The sequence below is a fragment of the Oryx dammah genome, unplaced genomic scaffold, assembly GCF_014754425.2.
Source record: "Oryx dammah isolate SB20612 unplaced genomic scaffold, SCBI_Odam_1.1 HiC_scaffold_29, whole genome shotgun sequence".
Taxonomy (NCBI): domain Eukaryota; kingdom Metazoa; phylum Chordata; class Mammalia; order Artiodactyla; family Bovidae; genus Oryx; species Oryx dammah.
Genome location: NW_024070213.1, coordinates 33,740,997 through 33,757,506, shown reverse-complemented (window position 1 = coordinate 33,757,506; position 16,510 = coordinate 33,740,997).

Below are 16,510 nucleotides of genomic sequence, written 5' to 3'. Positions count from 1 at the left end.
ATGGTGATGATGAAGATGGACAGATGGATAGATGGTGATGATGAAGACAGATGGATAGATGGTGATGATGAAGACGGACAGATGGATAGATGGTGACAATGAAGATAGATAGATGGATAGATGGTGATGATGAAGATAGATAGATGGATAGATGGTGATGATGAAGATGGACAGATGGATAGATGGTGACGATGAAGATAGATAGATGGATAGATGGTGATGATGAAGATGGACAGATGGATAGATGGTGACGATGAAGATAGATAGATAGATAGATGGATGCTCTTAGATGAGACAAGATATGCTGGGAGACTGAACGTGGAATATGAGGGTAATAGAAAACTCAAGAATGACTTCAAGATTTTGACCTGACATACTGAGTGGAGTAAGTCAGACAGAGAAGGAGAAAGATCCTATGACATCCCTTATATATGGAATCTAAAAATAAATGATACAAATGAACTTTTGAAACAGAAAGAGACTTACAGACTCAGAGAATGAACTGATGGTTGCCAGTGGGTAAGGGATAGTTAGGGAGTTTAGGATGGACATGTACACATTGCTATATTTATTTTTACATGTTTCAATGCCATTCTCCCAAATCATCCCACCCTCTCCCTCTCTCACAGAGTCCAAAAGTCTGTTCTATATATCTGTGTCTCTTTTGCTGTCTATACACTGCTATATTTAAAATGGATACCCACCACGGACCTGCTGTAGCGCACAGGGAACTCTGCTCAATGTTATATGGCAGCCTGGATGCAAGGGGGACTTGAGAGAGAATGGATACATGTATATGTATGGCTGAGTCCCTTCTCTGTTCACCTGAAACTATCACAGTATTGTTAATCAGCTATACCCCAATACAAAACAAAAAGGTTAAAAATTTTAAAAATACATTCTTAAAAAAATTTTTTTTTTTACCTGAGCAACTAGAGGAATGTAGCTGCCATTAATTGAGATGATTTAGAGGGAGAGGTAAGTATCAGGAGCTCAGTTTCAGAATGCTGAGTTTAAGATCCTATTAAACATTCAAGTGAAGGTTGTCAAATAGGCAGTTGAGCGTATGGTCTGGATCGGGGGAGAGGTTTGTGTTAGAGATGGTATTAATCCAGAAGTCCTCAGCATAAAGGTGGCATAGAAGCCCAGGGGACCTATGGAGCTCACCCAGAAAGTGAAGGTGAGTGGGGGCGAGAAGTCCAGGGCCTGAGCCCTATGGCATGTCAATGTTTATCAGTCTGGGAAATGAGAGGAGGAGGAACCAGCAAAGGGGACTGAAAAGGAGCAGCAGAAAAGTAGAAGGAGGAAAATCCAGTGAGTGCTATGTCCTCAAAGCCAGGCAGCGAAAGTTCCAAGGAAGACACAGTGATCAAGTGCTGATCAGTCAAGTAAAATGAGGACTAGGAAATGACTTTGGATTAGCAATAAGGGACAAGAGTGATTTCATCTTCCAAACTAAAGAATGTTGCTAACTATCTGGTTCTACAGGAATGATCACAGTAGCCACTGCAGTCACTGACCCTTAACACACCCTGAAGGGAATTCAGGGCAGAGATCAGGAATGAGGCACTCTGCATTCTGGGAAAAACTGGCAGAACAGACTTTCAGATAGTTAGACATTTTCAAGAGAAAAATTTTGAAACCAGTGTCTCGCTTTGGAAGCATGGGGTCCCACTGGACCACCAGGGAAGACCCTGGACCCTGCTTTTAGGAGATCACTGTGATTGCTATACAATATTGGGCCTATAGTTAACAAAATTATATTGTACATTTAAAGTTTTGTTGTTATTTTTCAGTTGCTAAGTCATGTCCATTTCTTTACAACCCCACAGACTTCAATATGCCAGGCTTCCCTGTCCTCCACTATCTCCCAGAGTTTGCTCAGATTTATTTCCATTGAGTCAGTGACACTATCTAACCATCTCATCCTCTGTCCCCTTCTTCTCCCTTTGCCTCAGTCTTTCCCAGCACCAAAGTCTTTTCCAGTAAGTCGGCTCTTTACATGAGGTGGCCAAAGTATTGGAGCTTCAGCCTTAGCATCAGTCCTTCCAATGAATATTCAGGGAGGATTTCCTTTAGGATTGACTGATTTGATCTCCTTGCTTTCCAAAGGACTTTCAAGAATCTTTCCCAGCACCACAATTCAAAGGCATCAATTCTTTGGTGCTCAGCCTTCTTTATGGTCCAACTCTCACATGTGTACATGACTACTGGAAAAAGCATAGCTTTGACTCTTCTTTTGTTGGCAATGTGATGTCTTTGCTTTTTAATATGCAAGGCAGAGGAACCAGAGATCAAATTGACAACATCCATTGGATCATAGAAAAAGCAAGAGAATTCCAGAAAAACATCTACTTCTGCTTCTTTGACTACACAGAAACCTTTGACTGTGTGGGTCACAACAAACTGTGGAAAATTCTTCAAGAGATGGGAATACCAAACCACCTTACCTGCCTCCTGAGAAACCTGTATGCAGGTCAAGAAGCAACAGTTAGAAGAGGACATGGAACAATGACTGGTTCCAATTTGGAAAAGGAGTACGTCAAGGCTGTATATTGTCACCCTGCTTATTTAACTTATATGCAGAGTACAAAATGTGAACTGCCAGGCTGGATGAAGCACAAGCTGAAATCAAGATTGCTGGGAGAAATATCAATAACCTCAGGTATGCAGATGACACCACCCTTATGGCAAAGGCCGAAGAGGAACTAAAGAGCCTCTTGATGACGGTTAAAGAGGAGTTTTAAGCTGGCTTAAAACTCAATATTCAAAAAACAAAGATCATGGCATCCAGTCCCATCACTTCATAACAAATATATGGGAAACAATAGAAATAGTGACAGAATTTCTTTTCCTGGGCTCCAAAATCACTGCGGATGGTAACTGCAGCCATGAAATTAAAAGGCACTTGCTCCTTGAAAGAAAAGCTATGACCAACCTAAACAGCATGTTAAAAAGCAGAGACATTACTTTGCCAACAAAGGTCCATCTAGTCAAAGCTATGGTTTTTCCAGTAATCATGTATGGATATGAGAGTTGGACCATAAAGAAGGCTGAGTGCCAAAAAAATTGATGCTTTTGAACTGTGGTGTTGGAGAAGACTCTTGAGAATCCCTTGGACTGCAAAGGGGTCAAATCAATCACTCCTAAAGGAAATCAGTCCTGAATATTCATTCATTGGAAGGGTTGATGCTGAAGCTGAAGCTCCAACACTTAGGCCACCTGATGTGAAAATCTGTCTTATTAGAAAAGACCCTGATGCTGGGAAAGATTGAAAGCAGGAGGAGAAGTGGATGACAGAGGACAAGATGGTTGGATGGCATCACCAACTCTATGGACAAACTCCAGGAGATGGTGAAGAACAGGGAAGCCTGACATGCTACAGTCCATGGGGTCACAGAATCAGACATGACTGAGGGACTGAACAACAACTAGGTTTATTATAGCTTTCCTTCCAAGGAGCAAGTGTCTTTCCATTTCATGGCTGCAGTCGCCGTCTGCAGTGATTTTGGAGCCCAAGGAAAAATATTTGTCACAGCTTCCACTTTTTCCCCTTCAATTTGCCATGAAGTGATGGGACCAGATGCCATGATCTTTGTTTTTTGAATGTTGAGTTTTCACTTTTTCACTCTCCTCTTTCACACTCATCAAGAGGTTCTTTAGTTCCTCATCACTTTCTGCCATTAGGGTAGTGTCATCTGCATATATGAGGTTGTTGATATTTCTCCTGGCAATCTTTTTCCAGCTTGTGATTCATCCAGCCCAGCATTTCATGTGATGCACTCTGCATGTAAGTTAAATAAGCAGGGTAATAGTATACAGCCTTATCGTACTCTTTTCCCAATTTTGAACCAGTCAGTTGTTCCGTGTAAGATTCAAACTATTGCTTCTTGACCCACATACAGGTTTCTCAGGAGGCAGGTAAGGTTATCTGGTATTCCCATCTCTCTAAGAATTTTCCACAGTTTGTTGTGATCTACAGGATCAAAGACTTTAGCATTATCAATGAAGCAAACGTTTTCTTTTTTTTTCTGGAATTCCCTGGCTTTCTCTAGGATCCAGTGAATGTTAACAATTTGATCTCTGGTTCCCCTCTAAAGGCTTCCTTGTAGCACATATGGTAAAGAATCTGCTTGCAATGCAGGAGACCAGGGTTCAATCTCTGGGTCTAGAAGATCCCCTGGAGAAGGGAATGGCAACCCACACCAGTATTCTTGCCTGGAGAATCTCATGGATAGGGGAGCCTGGTGGGCTTCAGTCCATGGGATCGCAAAAAGTCAGACCCCACTGAGCAGCTAACACTACTACATCTCTACCCCTGCTAAACCCTGCTTGTATATATGGAAATTTTGGTTCATGTACTGCTGAAGCCCAGCTTGAAGGATTTTGAGCATAACCTCACTAACATGTGAAATGAGCACAACTGCTCAATAGTTTGAACATTCTTTGACGTTGCCCTTCTTTGAGAATGGAACAAAAACTGACATTTTCCAGTCCAGGTTACTGCTGAGTTTTCCAAATTTGCTGGCATATTGAGTGCAGCACTTTGACAGTATCATCTTTTAAGATTGAAAATAGCTCAGTTGGAATTCTATCACCTCCACTAGCTCTGTTTGTAGTAATCCTTCCTAAGTCCCACTTAACTTCACATTCCAGAATGTCTGGCTCTAGGTGAGTGACCATACCATTGTGGTTATCCAGATCATAAGAACTTTTCTGTACAGTTCTTCTGTTTATTCTTGCCAACTCATCTTAATCTCTTCTGCTTCTGTTAGATCCTTACCGTTTCTGTCCTTCATTATGCCCATCCTTGCATGAAATGTTCCCTTGAAAGCTCAAATTTTCTTGAAGAGATCGCTAGTCTTTTCTATTCTATTGTTTTCCTCTACTTCTTTGCATTGTTCTTTTAAGAAGGCCTTCTTATCTCTCCTTGCTGTTCTCTGGAACTCTGCATTTGGTTGGGTAAATCTTTCCCTTTCTCCTTTGCTTTTTGCCTATCTTGTTTACTCTTTGCTTCTCTTGTTTCCTCAGCTATTTGTAAAGCCTGCTCAGACAACTATTTTTCCCTCTTGCATTCCTTTTTATTTGGGACAGTTTTGGCCACTGCCTCTTGTACAGGCACTCTTCATAGTTATGAACCTCTGTTCATAGTTTCTCAGGCACTCTGTCTAATGCTTGAATCTATTCATCACCTCCACTGTATAATCATAAGGGATTTGATTTAGTTCATATCTGAATTGCCTAGCAGTTTTCCCTACTTCCTTTAATTTAAACCTGAATTTTGCAATAAGGAGTTCATGATCTAAGCCACAGTCAGTTCCACATCTTGTTTTTGCTGACTGTAAAGAGCTTCTCTATCTTAGGCTGCAAAGAACATAATCAATATGATTTAGGTATTGACCATTTGAAGATGTCCATGTGTCGAGTCATCTCTTATGTTGTTGGAAGAGGGTATTTGCTATGACCAGTGTGTTTTCTTGACAAAACTCTGTTAGCCTTTGTCCTGCTTCATTTTATACTCCAAGGCCAATCTCGCCTGTTACTCCAGGTATCTCTTGACTTTCTACTTTTGCATTCCAGTCCCCTATGATAAATAGGACATCTTGTTTTAGTGTTAGTTCTAGAAGGTCTTGTAGGTCTTCATAGAACCGTTCAGCTGCAGCTTCTTCAGCATTGGTAGCTGGGGCCTAGACTTGGATTGCTGTGACATTGAATCGCTTGCCTTGGAAATGAACCAAGATCATTCTATCGTTTTTGAGATTGCACCCAAGTATTGCATTTTGGACTCTTTTGTTGACTAGGAGGGCTGGTCCATTTCTTTGAAGGGATTCTTGCCCACAATAGTAGATTTTAATGGTCATCTGAGTTAAAGTCCCCCATTCCCATCCATTTCAGTTCACTAATTCCTACCATGTTGATTTCACTCTTGCCATCTCCTGCTTGACCACATCCAAATTATCTTTCTTCATGGACCTAATATTCCAGGTTCCTATGAAATATTGTTCCTTATGGACTTTATTGTCACCACCAGACACATCCACAACTGAGTGTCTTTTCCACTTTGACTCAGCCGCTTCATTCTTTCTGGAAAGATTGGTAATTCCCCTCTGCTCTTCCCCAGTAGCATATTGGACACCTTCCAACCCTGGGGGCTCATCTTCTGGTGTCATATCTTTTTGCCTTTTCATAATGTTCATACTGTTGCCTTTCATACTGTCCATACTTCTCACGGCAAGAGTACTGGAGTGGTTTGCCATTCCCTTCTCCAGTGGACCATGTTTTGTCAGAACTCTCCACTATGACTCATTTGTCTTGGTGGTCCTGCACAGCATGGCTTATAGCTTCACTGAGTTTTGCAAGCCCCTTCACCATGATAAGACTATGGTCCATAAAGGGGACTTAAAAGTTTATTAAGAGGTAGATCTTGTGTTAAGTATTCTGACCATTAAAAGAAAAAAGCAGAGATATAAGGAAACTTTTGGAGGTAATGGATGTAATTATTGCCTTGATGATGGTAATGGTGTCCTAGGTGTATGTGTATGTCCAAACTCATCAAATTACATGCATTAAACATATTGCATTTTTGTATATTAATTCAACTTCAGTGAAGCTACTTAAAAAAAAAGAGAATTTCCTATGAAAGGAAGGAAAGAAATAGACAATAGCAGACAAAGAAATGAGTCAAAGGAGTTTAGTGCTTTGGGGTTTCTTTTAGTTGGGAGAAATAACAATTTGCTTGCACGTTTATGGGAATAATTGGATCCAGAGAGGAAAACTGAGGTTGCAGGAGAGAGAGTTGAGAATGGTAGAAACTGTGGGTGACCATGTGTTGAAGGAGGAGGCTTAATATCCAGTAAGGGCTCAGGCTTAGTAGCCACAGAGACAGCCCGTCCATAGCACAGGGAAGATACCGAGTTTGGGCATAGAGGTAGGTAGGTAGGTACAGTGGACGGGTGGTAAATACTTTCTTTTGATTGCTTCAATTATCTCTGCAAAGGGAAATAGTGTTGGAAGTTTGAGAAGAGAGGAAAACATATAACAGAATCTAAGAGAAAGCATGAGAAAGCCTGGATAGGGAAGCACAGTGGGATTGCCTAACAGGATGAGAGTCAGCAGTCAGATGGTAAAGAATCTGCCTGGCATGAAGAAGACCCAGGTTGGATCCCTGGATTGGGAAGATCCCCTGGAGAAGGGAATGGCAACTCACTCCAGATTTCTTGCCTGGAGAATCACTTGGACAGAGGAGCCTGGCAGGCTACAGTCGATGGGGTCACAAAGAGTCAAACAAGACTGAGTGACTAACACTTTTCACTTTCACACTTTCATGCTGACTCCCATGACGCTCAAGATTCGTGGTCCCAAATCTCACATGAGACCAGCTAGCCGAGTTGCATGATTTTTAGCTGTGTGAGTGCAGACACAGAGTAGGTGGAAAACCAGAGTCAACTAGGGCTGTGATTTATCCAAGCAAGTCTGATGTGAGATTGAGAAGGAATTGGTAGAGCTGTGTGAAGCAGTGACTCTGTCGATGCACCTGGGATTTAGTCTGGGCAGGGAGAGAACACAGGACATCAGTGGGGGGATTCGGGATGACGCAACAGCAATACAGTCAGTGGATGGGACATCATGATGGACCAAAAAAAAAAAAAAAAATGGTGAAGGTAGGGTAGAAGATAGCAATCAGAATGGAACCCAGAATCTGGGGTATGACAGGGCTCTACTGATAATAACAAGGTCAAGGGTATGGCTGTAGCAGTGAGTGGTTGAGTGTTTTAGTAACTATGTAAAACCCAAAGTTTAGGCTCTTTCTCCAAGAAGAGGCTGTGTACAGCTCTAGTGACTGAGTTATTTATATTTTGTATACAACCTGCGGTATGCTTTCAAAAATAAACCTTCAAATGGTTCATGTCTCCATGTTATATACTAGAACACCAAATAGAACACATACCCATATTTTTTAAATGGAAGAGAAATTTCATTCCTCCCAAATGTGCAATCATAAATACTTGAACTAGAGCTCTATTTAGTTTGTAAGACAAACGTGTTTTATTTTTCTTGCCTGGCAGGTAAGAATTAGTTTTAAGTTTGTGTTACATAAATATTCTATCCACTTTCTTATTTTTATGACATGCAAAATGCAATCACTTATTCACCATGACTTTTTCCCCACAAAACTATTCACAAAGTAACTAGCACACCGAGTTGAATAATAAATCAAATACCCCATGTAAAACCTAGGCATTTTCCACATACCCAGTCAACAAGCTCAGCTTTGTTGTGTTGTGGGAAGAAGTTTCTCAGACAAGAGCTTCTATTCCTGAAAATCAGCAGCCAGGTTTTAAACCATGACAAGGGTAGAATGATCTAGACCCCTATGATAGATGTCAGCACCATGTAGGTCATAAGAGGGAATCATCAATATTTACACTTTCATTTAAATTCTTTCCATAATGAGAACTTACTGTATAGCACAAGGAGCTCTCTCAGTGCTCTGTGGTGACGTAAATGGGAAGGAAATCCAACATGAGGGGATATATGTCCACATACAGATGATTCAGTTCACTGCAGAGCAAAAGCCAACACAACATTGTAAAGCAGTTATACGCCAATAAAGAATTTTAATTAAAGAATAAAATATAATAAAGCTCTTTCCTATAATTTGTTTACCTATTGTCTACCATTATCTTGCTGGGACAACTCAACTGGGCTTCATTTCCTGACACTCAGCAAAGCATTTTTATCAACAACCACCAAAGTGTGCTGGGGCTTTAGCTTTTTCATCAATCAGATATGCTCACAACACAGGCACTGAGGATCTCCTGGTGTCCTCTGCATGGACAGGACCATGTCGTACAGTGTAGTATAGTGCATCTGAGGCTCTACTGAGATGCCCAGGACCTGCTCCCTTCATACTCTTTTAAGTGCCAAATACAGGTGCATGGAGGTCAATGTGAAAAAAGAAGAAAAAGCAGGCAAAATAGCCTACAACTTTCAATTTATGAAAAATCACAATAATATAGTTTTTCTTTCTTTCTCCAATTTTTTTTCTTAATATATTTATTTTACTGAAGTATAGTTGACTTACAATATTTCTGGTGCACAGCAAGCTGATTCAGTTATACATATACACAGGTCCCTGTGCTATACAGTAAATCTTTGCTGCTGGTTGCATATGTATTTTTTTAACTAGAAATCTAGCATTCTATTTATACTAAGTCAAACAAATGGAATCAAAATGTCATAAATTTTTTCACCCAAAATTCATATTTTCTAAAATATGCATATATACTATTCATATACATGTATACAAAGGCTTTTCTATTATGCTTGATAAAAGCTTGAGAAAGAACATTAAAAAAAGAGAGATGAAACTGGAAAACATAAACTAAATGAAATGGGAGCACTGAGTATGAAATAGGAAAAGTGAAACAAACTAGATAAAAGTAAAAGATTATCTTGGAGGAAGGCTAGACTGGTCAATCTGTTGATGGGTTTGTGTCTTCTGAGTGTCAGTTGGGATGGGTGTGTTAACTTATTTGAGCAAACAGACATCATCACAGGGAATTATTCTCTGATGTTTGGCTCTTTCACTGCAGTGGGACATGGCCCCCCAAAAAGACGTTATTGCAAAACAGCACTGATGACCATATCTGTCTTATCTATTACTTGGACTTTCTCCATCTCTTGGAAAATGTTCTTCCTCCCCAAACAGGCAGATTTCCTTCTAGTCTGCTAGTTGTTCTTAGTGGGAGAAAGGGGCGGGTGACTTTACTCATATAGACTATGCTTAATAAAGTCAATTAGGACTTCCCTCATGGTGCAGTGGTTAAGAATATGCCTGCCAATACAGAGAACGTGGGTTTTATCCCTGGCCTGGGAAGATAACACATACCTCAGAGCAGCTAAGTCCATGGGCCACACTACTGAGCCCTCACTCTAGAAGCTGAGAGCTATAACTACTGAAGCCCTGTGACTAGAGCCCGTGCTCCATAACAAGAGAAGCAGGGAGAAGCCTGCACACCACAAGGAAAAGTAGCCTCTGCTCACAAAAGCCCGCACAAAGCGATAAAGAAACACAGTATGCATGTGTTTGTGCCTCAGTCGTGTCTGACTCTTTGCAACCCCATGAACGGTAGCCCACCATGCTCCTCTGTCCATGGGATTCTCCAGGCAAGAATACTGGAGTGGGGTGCCATTTCCTTTTCCAGCGCATCTTTCTGACCCAGGGATCAAACCTACATCTCCAGCATCTCCTGCATTGCAGGCAGATTCTTTACCATCTGAGCCACTAAGAATCAAAGTTAGATTTCAGGAAGCCTTTCCAACTTCCTGTTTCTGCTTATGCCCCCTCCACCCCTGGCAGTACTGGCCTTCTGGCTGAACTTGCTTCATTCTCCCCACTAAAATTAACCACAGAAGGGCAAGACAGCCAAGCGGTTAAGAGCATGGACTCAAGATCTAGGTCTCCTTGGACTTAACCTCTCTCTGTGGTAGTTTCTTTGTCTGTAAAATAGTGATAATATCAGGATCAAAGTGAGGATTAAATGAATTGCTATATGTAAAGGTATGCAGACCACTGCTTAGCACAATGGAGGCAGTCCAATGTTAACTATATAATTGCAAAAAATGTATTGGACCCCTTGAGTAGCTTTTTTCAGCTTCTCTAGCTCTTATCCATCTTTATTAATTACTTATTGCTGAGAAGTAAAGCATCCTGAGATTTAGAAGCCCAGATCAATAAACATGTATTACCTCACAGTTTCTGCGGGTTAGGAATTTGGGACTAAGTAGCTTGGTGTTTCTACTTCCAAAATCACGCCTGTAATTTTTGGCAGGTGTCAGTCCCTCACCACATGGGCCTCGCAGCACGACTGCCTCACAGCTTGTGACTGGCTTCCTCCAGGGCAAGCAATCCAAGACAAAGAGGGAAAGAAAATGAAGAATTTGCACACACACAGAGAGACTAAGAAATAGCAAAGTGTTTTAAAACCTAATTTTGGTAGTGATATCCCATAATCTCTGCCATATTCTATTCATTATCAACAAGTCAGTAAATCTGGCCCATACTTAAGTTCAGAGATTACACAGAGGCAGGGGTCACTGGGGAGAACCCACCATACTTTCAACTGTAAGTTGAGTTAGAGAGTTCCTCCAAATTATTTTGCCTATGGGGCTTCCCAGGGGGCACTGGGTTGGGAAGATCCCCTGGAGGAGGGCATGACAACCCACTCCAGTATTCTTGCCTGGAGAACCCCATGGCCAAAGGAGCCTGGCAGGCTACAGTCCATAAGATCTCAAAGAGCCAGACACGACTGAAGTGACTTAGCACATACGTATATTAAGAGAGATGTATTTTCCCCAGTGAGAACCAGTGTCTAACACCTATCCTTTTTCTAAACAAGCATGAGTTTTGGCAATAAAAGCCTGTATTTAACATCCAATATGCTAAATTGTCAAGGCTGATGGATGAGCTGGGATAGCAGAGAGCTGGCTTTTTCTATGCTGAGCTAGATATCAAACTGAAGCATATTGGAGAGCAGGGCAACTGGTCACCCCTGGAAACACAGCTTCAACTAATTGGCATGTACATAATATTATGCCAAGTACACTGAAGTTTTTTAAAGTAAAATCCACACTTTAAAACACCTTCTTCTCAGATTTTCTGTAAGTTGAACCAAAGTCCTACATCTATGAAAACTTCTTATTTTATAAAAATGGCTACAAATAAAAGAAATAATAGAAAGAAAATGGTAGAACTTACATGTTTTTCTAACATACATGAGGCTCAAAATGGAAAATCCAGACAAGTGGAATGTCTGTGTTGAATCTCACTACACAACGGCTCAAAGCTGAGAAAGTGTTTTGTTGACTTAGTAAAGCTCTTTGGCAGCTCAAAAAGCTGTGGTAGCATTTCTGCTGCACAGAGTTCTGAGGAGTTGATCTTCTGTTAAATACAACTAAAAAGGCGAGGGTCACCCAAAGCTGGTAAAATGGAAATAGTACAAAAATAATCTTAAAATTTTCAAGTAAATAAAAGCAAATTATATATACTATGATCTCAACTGTATAAAGGGAAAAGGGGGGAAAAGCCTAAAAAGTAAACCCAAATTATTCACAATGGAAATTCTGAGTAGTAAAGTTTGACTTTTCTTCAACTTCCAATATTTCCAAAATAAAGTGAATTTGTGTGTATGGTGTGTTTTTTAAACAGAGTTTTTCCATACTGGACTTTCAATACCAATGGGCAGTCAAAATGCATTATAGAAAACTAAGCTGAAATTCAGCTATCCTTGAATAATCTATTACATCCAAACCTAGAAATTTCCTTCACAGCATGAGTTGCAGACAGATGATTTACGGACTGAGCTATGAGGGAAGCTCATTTTATATGCAGTCTATTCTATTTCAGAACACCGTAACAATTTACTCTCTCTCAGAATCCATAGTCCAACTGAGAATATATATCTTTCCAGGTTTGGGATTGACTCTAAGTCTTCAAAGGGGACCCATAATGTCTGAAATGCTGCCTATTTTTAAGTGTGTCTTCCCCAGTGGTAAATGTTAATTAAAAGTGAATTAAATATGACTGCCAATATATCATTCCAACTTTATATTTTCTACACTTGAGGAAATTGCTATGGCAAGCCACTTCCTGTTTGAAAGCAGATCCTCTCTGTTATACGAATACATTGGCCCAAAAATCTGCAATTATTAAGACCCTGAATGACCAATCTACATACCACCCATTATCTGGAACCACATGGGAGATTTTGGAAAAATTTGAACTCCTGGGACTATCTATGTTGCCCATATGTGGTGATGTAGATTTAAATTAATTAAAATTAAAATGTTTAAGATTTCATTCCTCAGGCATACAAGCCACATTTCAAGTGAGCCACAGCCACATGTAGCTGTGGTGGCTGTATTGAACAGAGCAGAATAGAGAACATTTTCACCATCACAGAATGTTCTATCATCTGACGGTGCTGCATTCTATTACTTCTCCTGTTGCTTATGGATGGACCTGCAGATGAATATACTCAGTGAATTAATCCAAGCAGAGAAAGACAAATATCATATAATGTCATTTATATGAGGAATCTTTTTTTAAAAATTGATGCAAATGAATTTATACACAAAACAGAAATGGACCCACAGACGTAGAAGATAAGTTTATGGTAACCAAAGGGGAATTGAGGGAGGGATAAATTAGGAGTTTGGGATTAACATATACACACTGCTGCTGCTGCTGCTAAGTCGCTTCAGTCGTGTCCGACTCTGTGCGACCCCATAGACGGCAGCCCACCAGGCTCCCCCGTCCCTGGGATTCTCCAGGCAAGAACACTGGGGTGGGTTGCCATTTCCCTCTCCAATATACACGTTACTATATATAAAATAGATAACCAACAAGGGCCTACTGTTAGCACAGAGGATTATGCTCAATATTCTATAATAACCTTTAAAGAAAAAGAGTCTGAATATATTTATGTGTGTATATATTTATATATAACTGAATCACTTTGCTATATATCTGAAACTAGTATGACATTGTAAATTAACTATACTTCAATTTTTAAAATTAGCCAAAAAAGAAAGAAAGATTACCCAACATCAGAATATTCTAGTTACCTACTTTGTGACACAGATGTGTACCTAATACGGAAGTTTTTCTTCTCTCCTGGAACTGAGAGAGAAAAGTGAATAGAACCTCAGGCTTGCCTTCCAGGAGATGACCAGCTCTACAACTGTGACAATAAATTGCGATTATCTCTTTCCTTGCTCTTCACTTACTTTCCAAATTTCCCATAAGCCCTCTCATGTGAAAAACATTAGTGATACGGGACACGATAATGAGGACATAATTCTATCTTTTCTGAAAAAAAAAAAAAAACAAAACCTCTCACACAGGATTTCATCCTTGTAGAAAGACTTAGCTGAAAGGCCACCTCTTTCATGCAGAGTTCCTTGATTCCACTTCCTTCTGTAACACCCTTCCTTCCTTGGCAGCAGAACACAGTGGTTAAAAGTCCTGACTGGAGGAGATAATCTGGTTTCAAATCCCACCTATGCTACTTACTCGATGTGTGACCCTGGGCAAGTTGCCTAACCTCTCTGTGCCTTAGCAGCAGCATCAGGAAGACAGTAGTGATAATACTACCAATATGAAGAGGATTCGTCAACATTCCATGACTTAAAACATATACAGTGCTTAAAGTGGTACCAGTCACAGAGACAGTACTCAGTGACTGTTAGCCAGAATTAAGTTATTCAAATATTTTTTCAAGGACTTGTGGTCCAGTGGTTAGGAATCTGCCTTCCAATGAAGGGGACCCAGTTTCAATCCCCGAATGGCAACTAAGATCCCACATGCCCTGGCAGCCACACCCCAACTACTAAGCCTGGGGGGCTCTAGAGCCCACTTGCCACCACTAGAGAGAAATGCATGCACTGCAACTAGGGAAGCCTGTACACCACAATTAAGAGCCCACAGGCTGCAAGAAAGATCCTGTGTGCTGTAATTAAGACCTGATGCAGCCAAATAAATAGACAAATACTAAAAAACTTTTCCTTTCAACAAATAAAGCATTGTCTACTGTGAAATGTCCTACACTGAAAGAACAGCTAGCTCTCTTTTCTAACCTTCCAGAACACTTTGCTTCTTTATTCAGCAAAGTTGGACAGGACAGACTCACTTCACTCTCTCTATATATGTGTGTGTATATGTGTTGTTGTTGTTGTTCAGTTAGTTGTGTCTGACTCTTTGTGACCCCCTGTACTGGAGCCTGCCAGGCTCCTCTGTCCATGGGATTCTCTAGGCAAGAATACTGGAATGATGGATACAGCCACTATGGAAGATGGTATGGAAATTCCTTAAAAGACTAGGAATAAAACCACCATATGGCCCAGCAGTCCCACTCCGAGGCATACACCTTGAGGAAACCAAAATTGAAAGAGACACATGTATCCCATTGTTCGCTGAAGCGCTATTTACAAAAGCTAGAACATGGAAGCAACCTAGATATCCGTCAACAGATGAATGGATAAAGAAGCTGTGGTATATACACAATGGAATATTACTCAGCCATGAAAAGGAACATATTTGAGTCAGTTCTAATGAGGTGGATGAACCTAGAACCTCTTTTACGAGTGAAGTGAGTCAGAAAGAGAAAGATAAATACCATATTCTGACACATATATTTGGAGTCTAGGGAAAAGGTACTGAAGAATTTGTTTTCAAGGCACCAGGGCTGCCGTCTATGGGGTCGCACGGAGTGGGACACAACCGAAGTGACTTAGCAGCAGCAGCAGCAGTGAAGAAACAGACATAGCGAACAGACTTATGGACATGGGGAGAGGGGAGGAGAGGGTGAGATGTATGGAAAGAGTAACACAGAAACTTACCTGACCATATGTAAAATAGATAGCCAATGGGAATTTGCTGTATGGCTCAGGAAATTCAAACAGGGGCTCTATATCAACCTAGAGGGGTGGGATGGGAAGGGGGATGGGAGGGAGTTTCAAAGGGTGGGGATATATGTATACCTATGGTTGAATCATGATGAGGTTTGACAGAAAATTGCAAAATTCTGTAAAGCAGTTCAGTTCAGTTGCTCAGTCATGTCCGACTCTTGGCGACCCCATGGACTGCAGCAAGCCAGGCCTCCCTGTCCATCACCAACTCCTGGAGTTCACTCAAACTCATGTCCTTTGAGTTGGTGATGCCATCCAACCATCTCATCCTCTGTTGTCCCCTTCTCCTCCCACCCAGCATCAGGGTCTTTTCAAATGAGTCAGCTCTTCACATCAGGTGGCCAAAGTATTGGAGCTTCAGCTTCAACATCAGTCCTTCCAATGAATATTCAGGACTGATTTCCTTTAGGATGGACTGGTTGGATCTCCTTGCAGTCCAAGGGACTTTCACAAGTCTTCTCCAACACCGCAGTTCAAAAGCATCAGTTCTTTGGTGCTCAGCTTTCTTTATAGTCCAACTCTAACAACCATACATGACTATTAGAAAAACCATAGCCTTGACTAGATGGAGCTTTGTTGACAAAGTAATGTCTCTGCTTTTTCATATGCTGTCTAGGTTGGTCATAGCTTTTCTTCCAAGAAGGAAGCGTCTTTTAATTTCATGGCTGCAGTCACCATCTGCAGTGATTTTGGAGCCCCAAAATTGAGTCAGCCACTGTTTCCACTGTTTCTACATCTATTTGCCTTGAATTGATGGGACCAGATGCCATGATCTTCGTTTTCTGATTGTTGAGCTTTAAGCCAGCTTTTACACTCTCCTCTTTCACTTTCATCAAGAGGCTTTTGAGTTCCTCTTCACTTTCTGCCATAAGGGTGGTGTCATCTGCATATCTGAGGTGATTGATATTTCTCCCGGCAATCTTGATTCCAGCTTGTGCTTCATCCAGTCCAGCATTTCTCATGATGTACTCTGCATATAAGTTAAATAAGCAGGGTGACAATACAGAGCCTTGATGTACTCCTTTTTCTATTTAGAGCC